We start from the raw sequence: 22,577 nt of genomic DNA, 5'->3' as shown, positions 1-22,577 counted from the left end.
TTTTTGAAAGAGTAATATGGATCCATTCAGTGTAGTGAGAAAAAATGTTTACACCTTCATATGCTCTGGGGCCTATCTGTATTTGTGCTATAGTTTCTGAACTCTGCAAACATCATTGAGCAATTGAAGCTTGCAAAGATAATTCTGAGTCATCAAGAAATGGATAAATTACATCCTGAAGCTTCTATTGTATAAAAGACAGGGGAGGGGACTGAAATACGTTTTTTAAGTTCTATTTAAAATTTTACAATTTAAAAATGTGAGCCTCTTAAGGGGCAAGTCTTTATTATATGAAGTCATTTATCCAATAATTTGTCTTTTGTAGGTCACGTATTCTTATACAACCACAGTATGATTATAAACATACAGCATGCTTTTATTAAAAAAAGAAACAGATATACTAGAACATAGTCAAATGAATATTCATCTTGAAGGCTAAACATTGAAACTGATCATTCTACTTTACTGAAAATATTTTTGTGACTTGTATTTATTGTCTCTACTGCCTTTTAAAAATTTTTAAAGATTTTATTTATTTATTTTCAGAAAGATGTGAAGGGAGGAAGAAACAGAGGGAGTGAAACATTGATGTCTGAGAGATACATCAATCAGTTGTCTCTCGCATTCCCCCAACTGGGGGCCCAGCCTACCAGGCACGTGCCCTGACCAGGATTCAAACTGGCAACCTTTTGGTTCGCAGGATGGCACTCAGTCCACTGAGCCACACCAGCCATGGCTCTACAGCCTTTTTTAATGGGTTTATAATAATATAAAACAAGAGCCTTTTTAAAAATGTAATCCTCACCCAAGGATATGTTTATTCATTTGAGAGATAGATATCTATGTGAAGAGCAACATCGATCCATTGCCCTCAGTACACATCCTAACTGGGGTGTGTAACTGGGGATTGAACCAGAAACCAAGGATGTGCCCTGACCAGGAAACTAACGGGCAACCTTTCAGTGTGCGGGAAAATGCTGCAGCCAACTGAGCTGCTTGGCCATGAAAACAGCAGTCTTCTTACTTTAGAATCTAAAGTTATTATTTACAAAGAAAATCACCACCAATGACCATGTATTTTGAGCTTGATTTTCTAGAAACCCTTAGCTGAGCCTTTTACTTATTTCATACAAAAGGAGACACTGGCTGGCCCTTGAAACTAAGTCAGAGTGATACTGAATTACCCATATTATTTATTTTTTGGTGCTTACAAAATCATTAGGCCTACCCTAAAGGTAGAAATGTTGCCACTATTGAGATATTTTTTTAAGATTTCATTTATTTATTTTTAGAGAGGGGAAGGGAGGGAAAAAGAAAGGCAGAGAAATGTCAATGTGTGGTTACCTCTCACATGGCCTCCACTAAGGACCTGGCCTGCAACCCAGGCATGTGCCCTAGACCAGGAATCGAACCAGCAACCCTCTGGTTCACAGGCCGACACTCATTCTACTGAGCCACACCAGCCAGGGTAAGAAGATGATTTTTTTTAATGTGCCATAAACTCTGGTGCAGGGTCCCAGGTGAAGTGTAAATAGTGGTTTGAGCAATGAAAACACGATTAAAATAAGGTAACTCCTTTGAAGGGGACAGCATTCATTTAATAAGTAATCCTGACATATTTGTTTTTAAAATGCACCACATGGAATCATATTTGATAGAGCATTGACATTAATCCCTTTACAAAAGTAAAAATATCACTGTCATCATCATTCTATTGGAGGCTACCTTGGAGCCATAAGATTGCCAAGACTCAAGTTCACCCTCACTGCTGTGGGCAGGATTATAGTTCTCTGCCTGCTCCGCACAGCTAGGGGGGTTGATGACTGAATCTGGCTGAGACCCAATGACTTGGAGATGCCCAGGCTTGTAGCAAAGCATTCCTAGGCCCTCAGGAGGGCACTCTCCCAGTGGTGATTCAGAACAAGGAATGACACTTTGCAAAGAGCATGATCTTCTGCTCCACCTACACCTTCTTTGAAAGGCCAGACAACATTTGCACAAACCTGCTTTTCTCAAGATGTCTAGCACCACAAAGGTGAGCCAAGAGCCAAAACTTTCTGCCCAGACTTTGTTTTAAGTTGTTATAAACTTAGTTCATCTTCTAAGCATGTTATTTAAAACATAGAGCAAAATCATATTATTATATAAAGTATTATAAACCATTTATTACCCTACTGGGATGTGTCAAGCCTCAACCTGAAAACAGTAAAGACGGTATGTTGTATTTGGAAGGTCAGCATCAAAAATATTCTATTCATCCTAATGACTATGAAGAGTTAAAACTTAATGATCTGGTTATTCCCTTATTAAACTGATGCCAGGACATCTCATTAAAAACATTCCTTTTCTATTCCTGGTCATAAAAAGCAAAGGTTTAAGTAGACATGTCAGTTCATATTTGGCAGTTCTTTCAAATGTACAAATGAATTCTGTTGGAATTGTTTTAATCACTAAGAACACTTGTTTTGCTTTAAATAACATAATTTCAAGTAGAAAATTAATATAGTCTTATTATAAATTTGAAAACTGCAAAACTATAGAAAAAATTTAATAAAAATTCCAAAGATAAGCACTATTAAAAATTGGACACTACAAAAGACACTGTTGAGAGAATGAAAAGGCAAAATACAAAGGGAAAAACATTTTTTCTTTTATGTACATTTTTAAATTATGTAAATCACATAATTTACAGAAGACTCATATCCAGAATTAATAAAGAACACTTAACATTCAACAGTAAGACACCAAACAACCTGGTGAAAAAACAAAACAAAACAGGTAAATGATATGAATAAATACTTTACCATAAAGCATGTATGGATGGCAAACAAGCATCTATAGATGATAACAACGTATTTAATGACATCAGTCTGTGTAGAAATTCAAATTAAACCATGATAAGAGACCACTATATGCCTATTAGAATGGGTAAAATTTAAAAGTCTGACAATACCAAGTGTTGATGAGAAGGCAGAGCAAGTGAGACTCATATCCTGCTGGTAGAAAGACAAAATGGTACAGCCACTCATTTTGGAAAACAGCTTGGTAGTTTCTTATAAATTTAAACATACGCTCATAATATGGTTCAGCAATCCCACTTCTAGGCATTTACCCTAGAGAAATAAAAACTTGTGTTCACACAAAAAACACTTCACAAATATTTACAGAAGCTTAATTTATAATCTCCAAAAACTGGTAACAGCCCAGATGTTCTTCAGAGGGTGAGTGATTAAACAAACTGTAATGCACACAGGGAATGGTCCTCAGCAATAAAATGAAATGGAGTTTTGATACATGCAACAACTTGAGTAAATCATAAAATAATTATGTTCATTGAAATAAGCCAAACAAGCCCTGGCTGGCGTAGCTCAGTGGATTGAGCTCGGGCTGTGAACCGAAGTGTCACAGGTTCGGTTCCCAGACAGGGTACATGCCTGGGTTGCAGGCCATGACCCCCAGCAATCTCACATTGATGTTTCTTTCTCTCTTTCTCCCTTCCTTCCCTCTAAAAAAATAAATAAATAAAATCTTAAAAAAAAAGAAATAAGCCAAACAAAAAAGTTTACCTAATATATGATTCCAATTATATGACATTCTCAAAAAGATAAAAGTACAGTGACAAAACATCAGTGGTTCAGGGTCAGCGGATAGTGTGACCACAACCAGGTAGCAAGAGGGAAGTTTGATGGGTGATAAAACTTTTAGATATCCTGGTTGTAGCAGCAGTTACATCAAACTACACGTTTGAATTCATAGAACACACCCACTTAATCAAAGGTCCATTTTAGTGTATATTAATTAAAAATAAAATAAATAGCCCTGGCCAGGTGGTTCATTTGGCTAGAGCATTATCTTATACACCAAAAAGTTGCAGTTTGATCCCTGGTCAGGGCACATACCTATGTTGTGGGTTCCATTCCCTGACAAGGCACATATCTGGGTTTGATTCCCCTATCTGGGTGCATATGAGAGGCAACTGATTGATGTTTCTCTCTTATTTTGATGTCTCTTTCTTTTTCTTTCTCTCCCTTCCTCTCTTTCTAAAATCAATAAACATATCCTCTGGTGAGGATTAAAGTAAGAATAAAAATAAAATAATAGCATGAGTATGTGTATGTATAAGGATTTTTATGAGAAAAGCTAATGTTGCTATTAAATTATGACAGCATAAATAATTTTTAAAGTGGTTCCAGAATTGTAGTTGTCTTCATTATGCTACAGCAAGTTTGAAAGCAACAGCCACATTTTTGCAGGAAATAAAAATTGTCCTTTTCTCCCCTTGCCAATTTAGAAATCTTTATTTTGTAGTATTCAGAAAATCACAGAATTTGTCTAGCCATCCTAGATACTAATCTTTTTCATGGAGTGACTGAGAGTGCCAGCATGTAAAATTTGAAAATAAGTACTTGATTAAGAAATTGAGTTCTTATTGGTCTCCTGAGGATTCCTTCAGTAACAAAATGATCCAGTACATAAACAGGTGGAATGTTTGCTTTCCTGGGATTATAAGTGGTCAGAGGTCAGAGCACAGAGGAGTTAAAAGACAGCTGTGGGAGAGAGGAAGGAGAATTTCTGGATCAAAAAGCATCCCATTCAAAGTAGGGACTCCCATTGTGTTGAAGAATAAGCCTGCCTGCTTGGTGCAGAATTGCATAGCAGGAAGTTTTTTGGAGGGAGAAAGGATTAGTGAACCAAAATGTTAAATTGAAATAAGTGGGTGTTCTACCCTGGCTATCTACTCAAGCCCCTCAGTATTCAGTGAGAAAGCCACATTTTCTCTGCTAAAGTGTGTTCCAGCTTGAAAACCTGGTTTAGGAGAAGTGTGTGGCTTCCTCTGAGTTGTGGCTCCAGCACAGGACACGTCTGTGACCTGTGTTTAGGCTCCAGGGGTCTTTGTGACTTTGTGGCAGCCACTCTGAGGAATGAGAAGTGAGAGATTTCTTTGAGGGAATATTGAATCTTTAGGTAGGCAATTTTGGCAAATTTTAAAACTTTGAATATCTTGATGATAAATAAACTTTAGATGTATGGTGGACAAGAACAAAAATGTGCCCTGATTAGCATGGCTCAGTGGATCAAGCACCAGACTGAGAACCAAAGGGTCACTGGTTTGAATCCCAGTCAGGGCACATGCCCGGGTTGTGGGCCAAGTCCCCAGTAGGGGTTGAAATGAGAAGCAACCACACATTGACATTTCTTTCTCTCTCTTTCTCCCTCCCTTCTCTTCTCTCTAAAAATAAATAAATAAATAAATAAACAAATAAATAAATAAATAAAATCTTTAAAAAAAAAAGAATGAAAATGCCTCCTTTTCCAGAACAAATGAATAAACAAAAGGGGGGGGTGCGGTTTTAGTGTTGCTTTTGCCATAACATTTAAATATCTGTGTTGGTTGGGTAAAGAGTTTATTAGCACTTTTCTTAACCCTCAGATGATTTGATTGGAAAGGGTCAGATCATGACTCTGGAGTATGTCCACAGACTTCTGAGTCCGGTCACTGAAGTTTTTAATCAGGCCCTCCATCCTGTCCTGTTATTTCTTCCTTCATCAATTCTGACAGTGTTGACCCAGTAGTGGAACTTGGGACTAGGGTCTTATGGCCCTCAACAAGTAGGAAGGGGTATGGCAGAGGTTTGTTTCATGGCACAGAGTGGCAGGGTGGGAAGAGTTTCCTTGCAGTTGTTTAGCTCCCAGGTACCTGTGGGGATTCCAACAACAGTGGAACCAGTGGGGCATCAGTAGCTCTTGCTGAGCTTGCATGCTTTAGCAATTAGCTCCTGCCTTCCTGTGTGTATTTCAGGATGGGATGGACATCCCAGAAAGTAAGAGCTTATGAACTGTTTTGTTGTTTGTGATTCATATTAATGGAGAAAATTTCATATTGGAAAGGACAATTCTGTAGGAAAGCTAAATGATAGAGAAGAAGATTGGATGCCGGTGATTTTGAAAAGTTCAGGAAGTGAGAACCTGAGAGAAGCTGCATGAGTTGAGGGAGGAGAAGCAATCTGTGTTCAACTTTTTAAATTTTCAATCATAAAAGAATAAATAACTCAATCTTAAAATGTGCAAAGAGCCTAAACAGACATTACTCCAAGAAAGATATACAAATGGCCAACATATGTATTAAAATGTGTTCAATATCACTAATCATCAGGAAAATGCAAATTTAAACCACAGTGAGATCACCGCCAGGCCTATTAGGATGACTAGTATCAAAAACAAACAAAAAAACACCAAAACTTTAACAAGGCTGGTGAAAGTGTGAAGAAAATGGAACTCTGATACACTTTTAGGGAATCTAATTGGTGCAGCCCATCTGGAAAACAGTTCCTCAAAAAATTAAAAATAGAAGTACTCAAATCCTCCCCCAACCACATCAAAATTTTAACTAAACTGCAGAAAAACCATCATTGAGAACTGCCTGAGAAATCTTGCTGAACAAGAAGTCCTACAACTAGTGATATAAAGAAGAAGCCACATGGAAGCTGGTAGGAGGAGTGGAGATTCAGAAGGAGCTGGTCACATACCCAGCTGTAGCAGAAAAAAATCAAGAGGGATATCTCAACTACAGAGATCTCCTATGAGCAGTGAGGGGTCCAAGCCCCACACCAGGCCCCCCAGCCCAGGATTCAGTGCCAGGAAGAGAAGTTCCTCAAACTTATGGCTATAAAAACCAGCAGGGATTGTGGCTGAGTGAGACAGAGGGCTTCTAGAGACCCAGGCATTCCTCTTAAAGGGACCATACATAGACTTACTACAACTTACCCACTCTGAGCTCCAGCCCTGGGGCAGTAGCTTAAAAAGTGCCAGGGACATTTGGGAGGAACTCAGTTGTCTGGCATCCAGACAACAGCTGGAGAGACAGCTTTCTCTTAAACAGACGTGCTGGCAGAGGTCCTTGTTCCTTTGCTGAGCACTCTCCTCACAGAGCTAACAGACAGACACCATATCTGAGTCTCTATCAATATGGCTAACAATGTTCACCCCTGTCTGGAGATTCCCTGACACCCAGCCTCACCCAACTTGTGAGCCTAACCAACTCATTTCCAGTGACTTTTCCATCCAAATAGCCTGTCTTGGCTCAAGCTGAAAACTTTCCTAAAATCTCTCAAAGGTTAACAAACCACAAATAAGCAGTATCTTCCTTTGGCATGCCCTGTACCTCTTATAAAGTGGGCTTAGACTTGGCACTGCCTGCAGCCAGCCTCGGTTTGTAGCTTGGCCTTTCCCAGGCACCTCCAAGCTCAGCACAAGTAGCAGCCATCTGAAGATTGCTTTGTATCTCATGCTCAGTGGCCCTGGGCAGGGAATAGGCAGTAACTGACCTTGGCCTGCACTTCCTAAGAGGCCCAAGCCAGCACACCCTGTGGACACTTTCAGACTGTGTGGAAGCAACAATCAACAACTTCCAAAATCAACACACTGAAGAGGTAGACTCAAAAGCACCAGAACCCCCCTGACACAAGTCTTTCTCTATGGGATCAGCCTCTGCACAGCAGATACTCTGCTGTAGTCACTGACAGTGCTTGCTGCTGAATGGCCTGAGAGTAAATCCCTTCCATTAACAGCAATCAAGACTTAACTACAACAGGAGGGTGCACACAGTCTACCTGGGGGAGTGCCTGGAGCACCCAGCTCAGGTAACCAGGGAGGCTGTACCGCTGGGCCCTATAGGACACTTACAACCTAAGGCCACTCTCCCAAGACTGGGAGATGTAGCAGATATATCTAATATATTGAAATAAACACAGGGAGGCAACCAAAATGAGGAGACAAAGAAACATGGCTCAAGTGAAAGAACACAACAAAGCTTTAGAAAATGAACTAAACAAAATGGAGACAAACAATCTACGAGATGCAGAGTTCAAAACATTGGTTATGAGGATGCTTAACAAACTTAGGGAAAATGGAGGGGAACTTAATGAGAACTTCAACAAGGATATAGGAAAGATAAAAATAGAGATAGAAAACATAAAAAAGAAGCTATCAGAAATGAAGAATACATTACAGGGAATCAACAGTGAAGCAGATGAAGCAGAAGATCAAATTAGCAATTTGGAAGATAAGGAAGTAGGAAACACAACCAGAACAGCAAAAAGAAATAAGTGAATCCCCCCAAATGAGGGTATTATAAGGAGCCTCTGGGACAACTTCACATATACCAATATTAATGGTGATGTCAGAAAGAGGAGAAAGAGAGCAAGAAATTGAAAACTTATGTTGAAAAAATAATGACAGAAAACTTTCCTAATGTGTTAAAGAAAACCCCAAAGAGGCCCATAACAAGACACATCATCATAAAAATGTCAAAGTTTAAAAATGAAGAAAGATCCTAAAAGTAGCAAGGAAAAGCAATTAGTTACCTGCAAAGGAACTCCCATGAGACTATCAGCTGATTTCTCAACAGAAACTTTGTAGGCCAGAAGGGATTGGCAAGAAGTATTCAAAACAATGAAAAGCAAGGACCTACAACAAAGATTACTCTACCCAAAAAAGCTATTATTTAGAATAAAAGACAGATAATGAGATTCCCAGACAAAAAAAACCTAAAGGAGTTCATCATCACCAAACCAGTATTACAAGATGGACTTTAAGAGGAAGAAGGGGGACATATTTAAAAATGTGAATAATAAAATGACAATAAATACATATCTATCAATTATCATAAATACAAATGGATTAAATGCTCCAATCAAAACTTATGAAGCCTGAATGGATAACAAAACAAGCCCTTTACATATGTGGTCTAAGAGAGGCTCACTTCAGATTGGAAGACACACAAAGACTGAAAATAAAAATATTTAATGAGAATGGAAACAAACAGGGAAAGCTAGGGTAGCAGTACTTATACCCGACAAAATAGACTTTAAAACAAAGAACATACAAGAGACACAGAAAGACCCAGCAAATCTACTTGTTGCTATTTATCTGAAAAAAACACAAAACACTAAATCAAAAAGATACATACATCTATATGTTTATTGCAGCATTATTTACAATAGCTAAAATCTGGAAGCAACTCGTGTCCATCAATAGATGAGTGCATAAAGAAGTGGTGTGTGTATGCAATATGACACAGGCATAAAAAAGAATGAAATCTTGCCATCTGCAACAACATGGATGAACCTAAAAGATACTGTGCTGAGTGAAATAAGTCAGGCAGAGGAAGACGAATGCTGTATGATTTCACTTATACATGGAAGTCAAAAACAACATAAGTGAACAAGCAGAACAGAAACAGACTCAGAGATACAGAGAACATTTGGATGGTTGCTCAGTGAAAGTGGGCTTAGGGTGATGAGCAAAAAGGTGAAGGGATTGAAAAAGTAGAAATTGGTAGTTCCAGAATAGTCACAGGAATGTAAAGTATAACATGAGGAATATAGTCAATAACATAAATATGTATGGTGTCAGATGGGTACTACATATATTAGAGTGGTCACTTAATAAGTTATATAATCCTTAGTCACTGGGTTGTACACCTGAAACTAGTATAATATTGTACGTAATTTGTAATTGAAAAATAAAAATTTATTTAGAGCAAATTATATCAATTAATTAACCAATAAATATAAAAGAACTATTATATGATCCAGAATTCCAATTCTAGGTGTTTATCCAAAGGAACTAATCAGGGTCTTGAAGAGATGTCTGCACTCCCATGCCCACTGCAGCATTATTCACAATAACCAAGACATGGAAACAAGTCATCAACTAATGAATAAATAAAGATAATGTGATATATACATACATATGAATATTAATCATTCTTAAAAAATAAGGGAATTCTGCCATTTGTGACAACATGGATTGACATGAAGAATGTTGTGTTGAGACACAATACTGCATGATCTCACTTATATATGGAATCTAAAATAAGCAAACTCACAGAAACAAAGAATAATGGTGATTACCAAAGGCTGGGGTGTGGAGGATACCGGCCAGCAGTATCCATCTCAGCTGTGGATGTTCGTCAACACACGAGGAAAACATACACAGAGACAACCAGGTCCTATGGGGGAATAGGAACAGCAGGGCCACTCCTCACGTGGGGAGCACCTTGGCCACCCTCTCTCCTGGAGGGTGCCATGGCCACTCCTCACGTGGGAGCATGCCACTTGACCATCCTCCCTGGTGGGGAGAGCACACGGTTCCCCCTCCGGAGAGGCTTTTTACTGGTTTCGTTTGAATAAGAATTCAGGTAAAAGCTCATTACTCATTGCTAGGAAGTAAGGATCAAACAATAGATAACAAGGAAGTCTGAGGGCCTATTTTGAGTCAGGGTCAAAGAGCTGTAAAACTTTGAGGAACAAACTTACTTCTTCCTTGGACCCTTATCATTCAACTGAGAGCATTCTAAACAAAGCAGGTTTCACAGGATTTTACATATTCTTTCTTAGGCCTGATCACCCAGGGAACCCGCCCTTTTCAGCACAGAGCTGCACCACCCAGTCATTGTTTCAGGCTTAAGTGGAGCAAGGGAAGTAAGGCAACCAAGGGATAAGGAGATTTTCTCCCAGAGGATGACTCAGGCTATATAACAGCCGAGGAGCGAGGGTCCATAACCCTCTTTTGCTGTAGCCCCCAAAAGTCCTTTCTTGGGGGCCTCCCACATGATTGTGCCTGTCTTAGGTCATTCCCCCCTTGGGGAATCTTATCCATCATTGGCTAACCAACCAAGCTTTGGGGTTCAGTTATGAATGAAGCAGCAGAAGCAGCGCTCCTGCCAGGAAGATAAGCTTTTGTCTTTTTGCTGGCTTACAGTCCAAGGCCACTCCCTCAGCCTTAGCCTTGGTAGGGTTACAGCTTCTGATATCAGGCAGGGCAGTTCCCAACACTGGGGGTAGCAGAGGAATGAGGAGATGAGAGCCAAAGGATATATATTATGGTTCTTCAGAGAACAGAACCAACAGGATCTATAGGGAGATATATAAGAGGAGACTTATTGTAAACATTGGCTCATGTGACTATGGTAGCCAAGAAGTCTTACAACCTGCCATCTGCAAGCTGAAGAATGGGAAAACTGTTGGTGTAATTCAGTTTGAGTCTGAAGGCTTGAGAACCAGAAACGCTCATGTCCAAGGACAGGAGAAGGTGGATGTCCCAGCTCAAGCAAACAGAATACATTTGCCCTTCCTCAACCCTTTTGTTCTATTCAATTCCTCAACAGGTTAAATGATATGTACTCATACTGGTGAGGGCAATTGTCTTTACTCGGTCTACTAATCCCAGAAATAACGTTTAAACAGTTCTTGGGGCATCCCTTAGTTCAGTGAAACTGACATATAAAATTAACCATCACAGGGTACAAAGTTTTAGTTATGCAAGATAAATTTAAGTTCTGGGGATCTATACAGCATAGTGTCTATAGCTAATAATACTGTATTCTACACTGTACTTAAAATTTACTAAAAGGGTAAATCTTCTGTTAAGTTTTCTTACTACATACATCAATAATAATAATAATAGCAATTATAAAAAAGAGAGTAGGAGAAGATGTGGGGAGATAATGGATATATTTATAGCCTTGATAGTGAGGATAATTTTATTGAAGTATATTTATCCCCAAACTCAGTGAGTTGTATACATTAAATATGTACAGGTTTTTTACATATCAATAATACCTCAATAAAATGGTTTATTGAGTTTGAATTGACAGTGACCAGGAGCAAAAGTTTGATCCAGATATTAAGAAACAAGTTTTGATTTGGTTCTTAGTATCTGATAGATCTAGTATCCATCTGACACCATACATATTTATTATAATGTTATTGACTATATTCCTCATGTTGTACTCTACATTCCTGTGACTATTCTGGAACTACCAGTTTCTACTTCTTAATCCCTTCACCTTTTTGCTCATCACCCCAAGCCTGCTCTCACCCGGCAGCCATCAAAATGTTCTGTGTCGAAGATGACAATGATTGGCTTGGGGGGAGAAAAGACACAATTTATTGACTATATTGAAATTAAATTTTGGACATATAGAAGAGTCCTGCATTTCTTATGACTGGGATCAGTGTACCTGCAAACAGAGGGCATTCTCGCCCAGGACCAGGAAGACCCTGCTTGAGTGCATGGGCTCCCTGTTCTATGAAGGCAACACTGTCTACCGGGAATGAAACATGAGCCATGTATGTAATTTTAAATGTTCTAGCAGCCACATTAAAAAGTACAAAGAACTGGTGAAATTAATTTTAATAATATACTTTATTTAACCTAATATATCCACACTACTAGCTTAGCATGTGATCGCTATTTTTAAATGTTAAGGAAAAATGTTTTTTAAAATGTTACTAAGTTTTTTTGCCCTTTTCTTTTCAAAATCTAGTAGGTATTTTGTACTTCAAGCACAGTTCTATTCAGACATTAAATGATCATCAGAAATACTTGGTCTATATTTAGATTTCATAAAATTTACAAGTGAAAATGTAGATTTACATACTCAAGTTTTTCCAAACATACCTAAAAGTTTTCTAGTACGTGAATGGAATATCAGTTTTCAAATTTAAGTTTATCAGTTGAGGGATCCAGACTAGGTGATCTCTTTCTAGTCTAGTTGTCTGTGGATCTATTTTTTGCTGAATTACATGATTCAAGATTCTTTGTCATGGGCTTTATATAGGTAAGATAGTGTGAAGGCATTGTTCTCATGTGGATAAGGTTTCCCTTTGTCTAGAACACAGGTGGCAAACACAAGGGCCCACGGGCTGAATCCAGCCCTCCACCTTGTTTTATTAGCCCAGCACCTTGTTTCTACCCGGTGGCAGTGCTGAGCTCTCACTTAACTGTTAAGGAGTAGTTACATTTATATGGTCTTAAAATTACATTCAGCTCTTTAAAAGCAACCATGAGGCTGATGTGGCCCCCCCATGAAAATGAGTTTGATACCCCTGGTCTAGAAAGATGAGGACAGCAACAGATGGGACATACAGAAGAGAAGGAGAAAGAATGAAGACTCTGTCGAGGAGATGATAAGACCTACTGTTAGAAAGATAAAAAAGAAAAATAGTTCTACCACCATCTTGCATTCCTATAAACTGGCAGTGACCATGGGTCAGAGTAATTTTGGGCCATGAAGCTGCCAACCAGAGCTGGGTCCCTGTCAGGATTTTATTCCCTCAACGTTGCTCCCAAAGTGAAAGCCACAACTGCCCGTACCCCTGCAGGAGTGCCTCCACATCCTTAGGACTTTGAGTTTACCATATTACCAAATGGTTAGTGACTGCTTCCCTGGAAAACTATGCCCCTGCATCAAGAATTGGTTTGCTCATTTAAGTAGGCAGTAGGTACAAGAATTCTAACAATGTAGGAAGCTGTCATTTGCTTCATCTTGCATTGAGTTGGACTGTAAAACAAGTATTATCTTTCAAGATAACTCATGGATTGTAGTGGTTGGTGCTAAATTGGCTTCAACAAGGGAAAACATGGCCAACACTGTGGAATACCTACGGGATGATGTCGATACACTCCATGTAGAATGGAGTTCTTGCTCAGTGTCACCACAGCACCTGAATTTCATCATTGGGAGGTAGCTGCCCTTCAGTCTCAGCTCAGGATTGACAAAGCTAAGGCTTTTCAGAATCCACAGGCCCATATCATTGAAATTTTTCATGCTGCAGCTTACTGAAATGCCTTTTATTGTCCAGACTATAGGACTGGAAAGGTGACAGCAGATGAGTTACACCACTGTGTTCAGAACCACTTTAAAATTGCAAGAATGGCTTTGATTGGACTTGGTATCAATCATCCTTTTCTGAAGCAAGTTGCTGAATAGTTTCTGAACACGAGGGCTGGGCTTAGTTTATCTGGTGCAAAGGGCAGATACGGTGAAGGTGAAATTTGAGAACAGAATGGAGACAGTCCCATCCATGCTGCTTTTGTAGCAGAAATTGTGCCACAAAAAGTGCAGAAGCAAATGCATTTAGTGTTCTCCAGCATGTCTGAGGTGCTGGGTCACATGTTAAGAGGGGCAGCAATGCCACCAGCCCTCTGTACCAAGCTGTTACCAAGGGGATTCACCATCCATTTGACATTCCCACTTTTTTTAAATTTTTATTTTATTTTAATCATTGTTCAAGTACAGTTTTCTCCCTTTTACTCCCATTCCAGCCCACCCACTCAACCCACCCCACTTCCCTCCCATTACCACCCTCCCCCCAGTTTTTGTCCATGTGCCCTTTAAATTTGTTCTTGTAAACCCTTCCTATTCTCCCCTGAAATTCCCTCTTCTCTCCCCTCTGGTCACTGTCAGCCTGCCCTCTATTTCAGAACCTAAACAACAAAACAAAGAAACAAGCAAAATATAACCAAAGACATTCCTACTTTTAATGCCAGTTACTCAGACTCTGGACTTTGGGATTTATACTATCGCACAGGTTGCAGCCTCTCAAGATGTTATCAAGGCTGCCTACAACCAAATAAAAACAGTTACTCAAGGACACCTTTCCAATACAGATGTCCAAGCTTCCAAGAACAAGCTGAGAGCAGGGTACTTAATGTCAGTGGAATCTTCTAAGTGTTTCCTGGATGAAGTCAGGTCTCGGGCCCTTATTGCTGGTTCATACATGCCACCATCCACAGTCCTTCAGCAGATTGACTCCGTAGCTGACACTGATGTCATAAATGCTGCAAAGAAGTTTGTTTCCAGCAAGCAGTTGACGGCAGCAAGTGGAAATTTGGGGCACACACCTTTTGTTGATGAGTTGTAATACCGAAACAGGTTGCAAGGAAAAGCTGGATGTTTTCTCAACCCAGAGCAGCCAACACATGAAAGTCACAAGTCTAATATGTTACATTTGTCTTTTTTTTTTCAATGAGGTGAAATATTTTAGACTATAAATGCAGGAAATTGTTCCCAGCCAACCTAAACTCAATAAAACATTCTAAGTGTTAAAAAAAAAAAAAAACCTACTGAAGACAAAAGGACAGAGCAGCTGTCAATCTTGAATACCTGAGAGTTTGTAGAGAAGAAAGCAGTATGACCTCTCATGGTATCATGTAATCAAGAGCTGTTTCTGCAAAACACAGTTTTCTTGTGAGTTTAATATTTTAAAAAAAGACTGAAAAAACATCCGAGTACTGTTCCTGATTCTAAAAAATGGATACATATATAGAAAGAGATAAAAGAATTTATTACTAATGTCAAAGACCAGAACTACAATAATTTCAGTTCAGGGGAAAGACATTAATCTAAAACATGCCAAAACCATTTTCTTACACTATTAAGAAGCAGAGAGAAAAAATAGCAAGGAGCAATTTACTGGTTGTCTCAGGTAGATTCCTTAGGGTTGGGAAGAGCTGAGACATGCAGTTTCCTTTTACTGGAGAAAGTTCAAAGTTAAATAGAGAAATAAGGAGGGAAGTATCTCCGTAGCTGTAGAGAAACACTTCATGGAACAGGAGAGCCATGCAAGATGGACTGTAGCGACCCTCTGGATACCACAGCCGTAGTGACCAGGTTAGCTTGTCACCCCTTACCAGCAGATGTCCATTTCTCCCCAGGCTGTGGTCCACCCTTTTGGGGACTCAGTGACCTTCTGTTTCTGCTTCTACTTATTGTACTGCTATAGTTCACTAACTACCCCTCCCTTTGTGTCCTGTATTCAGCCTTACTGAGACCCAAGCTTTAGATTGGTTCATCCAGTCACTATTGAGATGGTGCATGAAGACATATCTGGCATCCTTTTTGGCTACTAGCAAGCCTTTGGATCAGGAGCTGACTGCTGATAAAAACAGCTCTGGCTAGGATCTCAGGATCGTGTTTTGCAGCGCTCCAATCTGTCATGTAGAACTCTTGGCTTCATTGGACATGAGTTCTGGGCATGGCAGATATTCAACGGATCATAACATCTCAGCTGACTTAAGGTCAAGTCTGTAATCTAACTCTGTAACAATTAATGCATGTTAGCTATCTGCATCATTAGACTAGATCCAAATCAACATAATCTGCATAGAAAAGTGAGACAGCAAAGGCTCCAGCAATAAATAACTAGAATTAATCAAAAAAAGTTTTATTAAATTTTTTTATTTTTATTTATACATATATTCAAATCTTTAAGCACTTTTTAATATTCAATGAGGGACTAAATTTTCAAAGTTGGCATCTTATTTTGTCAATCATCTAGGACTCATCAGTAATTCAGAAGCTTTTAATTGATTGATGTTAGAATACTGAGCAAATGAATATTTAAATAGCATCTTTTGAGAAGCAAAAGGCAAAGGGAGATAAAGGAGATGATACTAAGCAAAAGTTAATGTAGAGTGAGCCCTGCTGAGAGCAAAAGAATGCACATTTTAAAACATGTTTGTGAGTCTTACATCTGGCACTTTTATGGTTGTTTGCAAAGATGAGAGGGGCAACTGTTACTGACTAAATTTTGTGATTCGTGTAAATTCACAAAGAGAAAGCAGTGTAACATGTGACTGACCTTTTAAAGTAAGAAACTAAGCAATCCTGGTGTGTGGACCAGCAGCACAAAGCAGGATGTGTAATCAGTATCTTTACTGAATAGATAGGAAGGAGATGATGCATTATTGAAAGATGTCTTTTTATAGGTCTAACTTGCAATGGCAGGATTTGGAGTACAATGGCAGATCAAATATCTTTAGGACCATTTCCTACAGTCCTGGTATTTTTAGATGTTTTGTGCTTACTTCTTCCTTAGGTCCTCCTGGCCTGCCTTTCAGTGTCCTGGAAGTTACTGGGTATATCTTCTTTTCTCTGTTTAACCCCACCCCTCTCCTTCCTCACTCACATCCTTTATAATTTATATATCCTGCTTCTTCATGAGTTTTCCAATCCTAGACAAAGAGCTATTTATGATTCCCAAATGGTCACAATGGTTCAATAAACAGGGAACTTATCTGAGTGAATAATTATCATCTTGTCTGGGTGTTCATACAGATCAAAGAATGCTTTAGAACTTGATCTCATATGAAATTGAACATTTAAGAGGCTCTATTTTGGAACTGCACAGAGAGAGGAATGTAAGCTAAGTCACCCCCAACGTGAACCAGCTCATGTTCCAGAAATCTACACCTACAGTCTGCATCTATTTTATCTCTGACACCAGCAGTTGCCTAAATAGGTCCTGAATTGTTAGAAAATTGGGATAACAGTTTTAAACAATTTGGTCAAGGATAACTCTGTTATGTTCTTTATTGTCTACTTCACTATGACTTCAAGGCCTTGCTCAAGAACATATCCAGGTATTTATTATCTGAAATTAACCAGGGACTTACACAAGCGTATAGTTAAGCACTGTACACACCCATGTACACAAGACTCCTTCCTACAAGAGCTATTCTTGCAATTAGTTGTTATTTAAAAATGACATAAACAAGACTTCAAGAAAGGCAAAGCCAGAAAATGAGTGTTCACGGGATACTGGTATATAAATTTATTTATTTATTTATTTATTTATTTATCTCTCTCTCTCTTCCTTTCTTTATTTTTGCCTTCGTAGGAATTTTAGCACTTACCAAATGAAAAAACACAAATATCTACATGTAGTAAGAATCAACCATTATGTTTTGCATTTGTAACATTTGGTCAGGAAAGACACAATGATGAGGTCACACAAATGTTCCCCCTCTCCATAATTTTTTTAGCAACTCTCAAAGAATTAAGTGGTTTGAAGAAAATTCAGAAGCTACTCATTCTCATTTATGGACTACATTTCTATGAGAATCCAGACACTACCACAGAAATGCCAATTTGATCTGTAGAGGAACTAAGTCCTTAATTGGGCACAGTATAAGCATTATCAAGCATTTCTTAATTCCCCAGTTGAAATAACAAACAAGGAGGACACCAATGCTCCAACCTTTGTCTGCTAAATCTGGTGGAAGGACATTGGCCAGTATGACCCATCTTTCCACTTCCCAAAAAGCACCCCATCCCATCTCTCATAGATGAAGGGAGAAAGAAGTCACAAAACAAATAGCACAAAAGAGAGTTGCCTGGAAAATACTTGGTGCTTCTGTTGGAATTTGAGAGTTGCTCTGTCTCTTCAACATCACACATTGCAGCCTGCAAATTTGAGTGTGCTAAAGAATCACTTAGGGAGCCCCTTTAAAAAATGTCCCTGAAGATTCTGATTCCAATTTGAAAGATTTGGTGAGGCACCAAGGTCTGTGGTTTTAATTATCCTTTCTCTGTAATTCTGGAATGGTGTGAATAATAGCTTCTGCTGGTTGATAAATATGGAACACCTTGTTCTTTTTCACCTGTGTTTTCATTGTGGAGATCACACAAGCACCCTTGTTTCCTTTTGCCACTTTACAAATTGAATATTTTTATTTCTGTAATTCAGTGGGGATGAAGGAATGAAGGGCGGCTTGTCTTTATTTCTCTAAATACACTTTGTTTTGCAGGAAAAGAAAGACTCTTCAAAGTGATCTACACTGTCAATTCTCTAGAGAGAATTCTCTTAGAGAGCTATTAGAGAACTATTCCTAACCTCGAAAGCACTACTTTGGGAATTCTTGGAAGCGTCCAGTTAATATATCTGAACTTTGAGGAGTAAGTTGTCCAAATATGTGCTATTGTCTAAACAGTAGTAAAATAAATGGTCATAATGTCAGAGAAGAATGTTCACCAAAATCAATTATCATTAGACATTTAAAAAAAATTTCTACTCTGCGCCTATTCGTTTTTCGATTATATATTTGAGAAAATGCAAAACAAGTATTAAACTTAGTATATGTATTACCAAAATGCTGATTTTTAAAATATAAGGTTAAAATGTGTTTTAAATATAAATAGTTGCTTTTGAGCATATAAGCCCAAAAGAACTAGGGATAGTCTTCTCCAGTTTCCTAAAAATAAGTTGCCTTTGAATAAAAACCATATATGGAGTACTTATTCCCTAAAAGATAATTTTTTTCTTTTTTGGTTTTAAATTGCTAAAACTATTTTGCATTCTTAACTACAGCATTCATTACTATGAATAGGTTTAAATTTTTTCTTGCACATATTTGAACTGAGTTTTCTCAAACACTTAAGTAGTATTATGAAGAATTGCTACTTCTGATGCTAATATTTTACATGTAAATAGAGATAAGTTTCTAAAGCTAAAGAGAAAAAAACTAAAGTTAAATTTAATGTCTTTCCCATTTATTTCTTTTTAAGTGCATGGAGAAAAGATACGTACTACTTTTTAACTGAATGTTTCCATTGCTATGAAACATTCATTCTGACCTCAGACCTTATTTTTTTGTGTGTGTCTTAAAATAATATGGAAACTGCAGTGAGTTTTTATTTTTGTTGACAACAGATAAACTCACTCTGTGCTAAAGTGAGAATCTTGGGGTTTTGTACACATCCTGCTTCCTGCCTGGATTACGTTTCCTCATGCAAGCAGAATTGAACTCTCCCAGGTTTTATAGACACGTGGGCTGAATGATTTGATAGAATAGACAATTTTAAAAGGGTCATCAACAAATTTTTCCTCCTCAAGAGCAACAGTTTTTTTTCATGTAAGAAAATAGAGGCAGCTTATTTATGAACAGATATTAGATTTTGTGTATGTGAGTTTGAAACATCTAGAGATAAGGGAAAAAAAGCAGGGACAGATTTTTCTTTTACATAGAAATGAAAGATATTCTGTGTTTTTCTAAAACATTCATAAACTCCTTTTAGAAGGCAGTAAGATCTTGTTCATTATGTGTCCCTATTTAAGCAAAGAGCCAACTTTGAGAATGCATTTAAGAGAATGATCAAGTCTTGCTTTCATATCTCCCAGGAGCTGGTCTGATTCTAGTTCCAGCAGGGACTGTGGGCCAGACCAGAAAAGATGTTCAGGGACAGAAGGACTGGCTTAGAAGCAATCCTGGAGGTTCCACTGATTTTCAGGTCTATTCTCCCTCCACCTCTTCAACTACTCTTCCATTCAGTTGTCTGGATAGAGTTCAGATATAAGAGCCCTCACTTGCCAGGAGCAGCAATCAACATAAATTGACCTCAGGGTGGCACAGGATAGGGTAATGATAAACAATTAATTACGCAATGAAATGACTAGGGATAGTTCAGCATCAGGTATGGCTGTGCTCATGGAAGCTGTCATCCAGAATCTCTTCCCCTCCCTCCATCTCTTTGTGCCTTCTGGTGGCTTTATTCTCAATAACTGAATAATCTGATAGACCAACAATCTAAAAAGGGCATGAAGTTCTCAGTAATTGAGATCAGAGACTGTTATCACTCCCAGGAAACACAGAGGCATCAGGACTGGCCTGGGTGGCAGTCTTGCACATTATGGGTTCCAGTTCACACTTGAGATAGAAAAGCCTGTTATTGAAAGAGGCTAGGAATAAGAAGAACTAAAGAGTGAGGCTTGGAAGACTGGAAAAGCTGAGACCAGACCTCCAGGTCCTAAGGATTGAGGCCAAGGGTCAGAGGCCAGGTATGCTTGGAACTAAGCTGTAAAGAACTAACACGGGAGGGAGGCACACTTGGGGCTGGACCTAGTTCAGCCTAGAAAGAACAGAAATGTCCTAGTTCTTATAGCTATTGTTTGCTTACTTTGGTTGTGGGGAATTGGCAGAGGTTACTAAAGACGGACATCACATACTTTACAATTTCACACTAGTCTGGGCTACTCAGACTGAATTTTACATATTTTACCTCATTTAATAAAAATCTAATGTTAAGGATAAAGAGACAGAAGCTTTTTAAGAGACGAAGAAAGTTGCCCAAGGTTACTTGCCCCAGGCAGGGCTAGCATCTGTCCAGCGGAGGGATTTTCCTGGAGTTCTTTCACTGAATATCTGGTATACTCAACATGACCAGCATTCTTCAAGGTTCTACAATAGAAACTGGAAGAAGTATGCCCCACCAATCCAATGCCTCATGATACCTGTCTAACAGAGGAATGGTGCTTAGGGAGTGATGCCATCTGGGTGAGAGTACTTCATGAGGACTTAAAGGCTCTCTGCAGAGAGAAGGCTCTCTTACCTCAGGAAGAATATGTCTGCTTTCCTTCATGCTTGAATTCCTCCTAAATTTTGTACAGTGTAACACTGAGGGTTCTATGCTAGATGAACTGCTACCTTTTTGTGTCCACTTACCAGAGAATTATAGCCTGTGTTACACAGACCCAAGGGAAGGATTTAATCCGATGTCCTCACTTTATAGGTTAGGAAACTAAGGGCTAGAGATGATGGATGGATTATTAGAGGCCATACATAGGTTAGTGGCAAAGCTAAGACTTAATTATAATTCCAAATCCTGTCTTCTTTCCATACTAACCCCAACCATTTAAGTTTCATGTTTAAATGTCCAAATAGAAGTCCCTTACTGTTAGTCAAAGTAGTCAAGCTTGTGTGATTAGGTTAGGTCTAACATTTTAGCTTAGAATAGTTTTCTTTCCTTTTAGTCTTCCTCCCTCCCTCCCTGTTTCTTCTTAGCTTCCACCATCTCTGGAATGCTTTGGTTCTTGGATATGGACAATAGAACTGTCTGAGCTTCTCAGTCTCTCTCTCAGCATTTAGTGTATTATGCAATGAGTGTATGATTTTCTTCTGATGTGATTTTTTTGTATTTTAAACTCTTGTTTGTTGAGTGTATATTTGTTGTAAATGCCCAGATTGCAAATGGAAGCAAAATATTATAAAAGTAAAATATTATTATTGCAGTAAATATCCACAGATAGAGTACAAACGCCCATTCCCACCTTCATTTCCTTTCCTTCTCATTTACTGGGTAAGTACTTAACCTTCTAAAACCTTTCCATGTGAATCAGTATGTAAAATATTTGCTGCATGTGTCCAAACTGAAAGTTAATGAATTACAAAAATTCTTATTTTGTGAAATGGCATTTTCTATCTCTCTATGCACGAAGTAAATAATGACTTTGAGTGTAGTGATAGTCTTTACAAAGGAGAGATTATGTTACTTCTGTGAAACTTCCAAATCCCCCTCACATCCAGCAAATCTCCTTTTGGACTAAATAAGGCAGAACATATTATGCCTTTTTCATCTATTGTCCAACACTTAAATAAACTTTACTGCCTTGTACTTCCTATTTCCTTAAAAAAAGTAAAAGTTCTCTTGGTAAAGAAAGATTGTATGATTTGTTTCAAACACAATGCCAAATCTTTTAGTAAGAAGGGAAGACTCTAAGATTGCAATTTTTTTTTCTCATTAAAAACAGTCTGTTCCTAGAAATTGTGGAATGCTGGCAAGATTTTTCAATAATGAATAAAGAAGTCTCATATGACTAGTATAGAAAAAAAAGAGAAAGAAATTCACTCATTCTGGAGTTAAAAATAAACCTGAGAACAGTTTTGTTTGAAAAAAATAAATCCTTGAAGGTCTACAAGTCTGACTTTAAATGGTGCCTGCTGGGTGCAAGTCTACTCTTCTTGGGTTTAGGGCCTTTTGTCACATTGATGAGCGGTTGGTTACCCTTAAGTCAGTTGGGTCTTCACAGGTCCCTTTATCCTTTCTCGCATAAAGTCTGGCTGTGGGGGTGTCTGGTTCACTCTGGGGTTGATTGACTACAGCTGGCCTTGGAAGCAAATGTCCCTTCATATAACATGAAGAATTGCAAATTCCAATACCCCAGGATTCCCTA

General features: G+C 38.5%; 1 protein-coding gene and 1 pseudogene across 1 annotated transcript in view; both read left to right on the top strand.

The window, feature by feature from the left end:
• Positions 1 to 22,577, top strand: part of KIAA1217 (KIAA1217 ortholog) — a 486,478-nt gene that overhangs the window by 106,359 nt on the left and 357,542 nt on the right. The gene's annotated exons all lie outside the window — the stretch shown is intronic.
• LOC123831342 lies at positions 13,076 to 14,711 on the top strand (annotated as a pseudogene).

The sequence above is a fragment of the Phyllostomus hastatus genome, unplaced genomic scaffold (genome assembly GCF_019186645.2).
Source record: "Phyllostomus hastatus isolate PE091 unplaced genomic scaffold, TTU_PhHast_1.1 phas_scaffold_1674, whole genome shotgun sequence".
Classification (NCBI taxonomy): Eukaryota; Metazoa; Chordata; class Mammalia; order Chiroptera; family Phyllostomidae; genus Phyllostomus; species Phyllostomus hastatus.
Note: the sequence above shows the minus strand (reverse complement) of the source record. Positions and strands in the feature narration are given on the sequence as shown.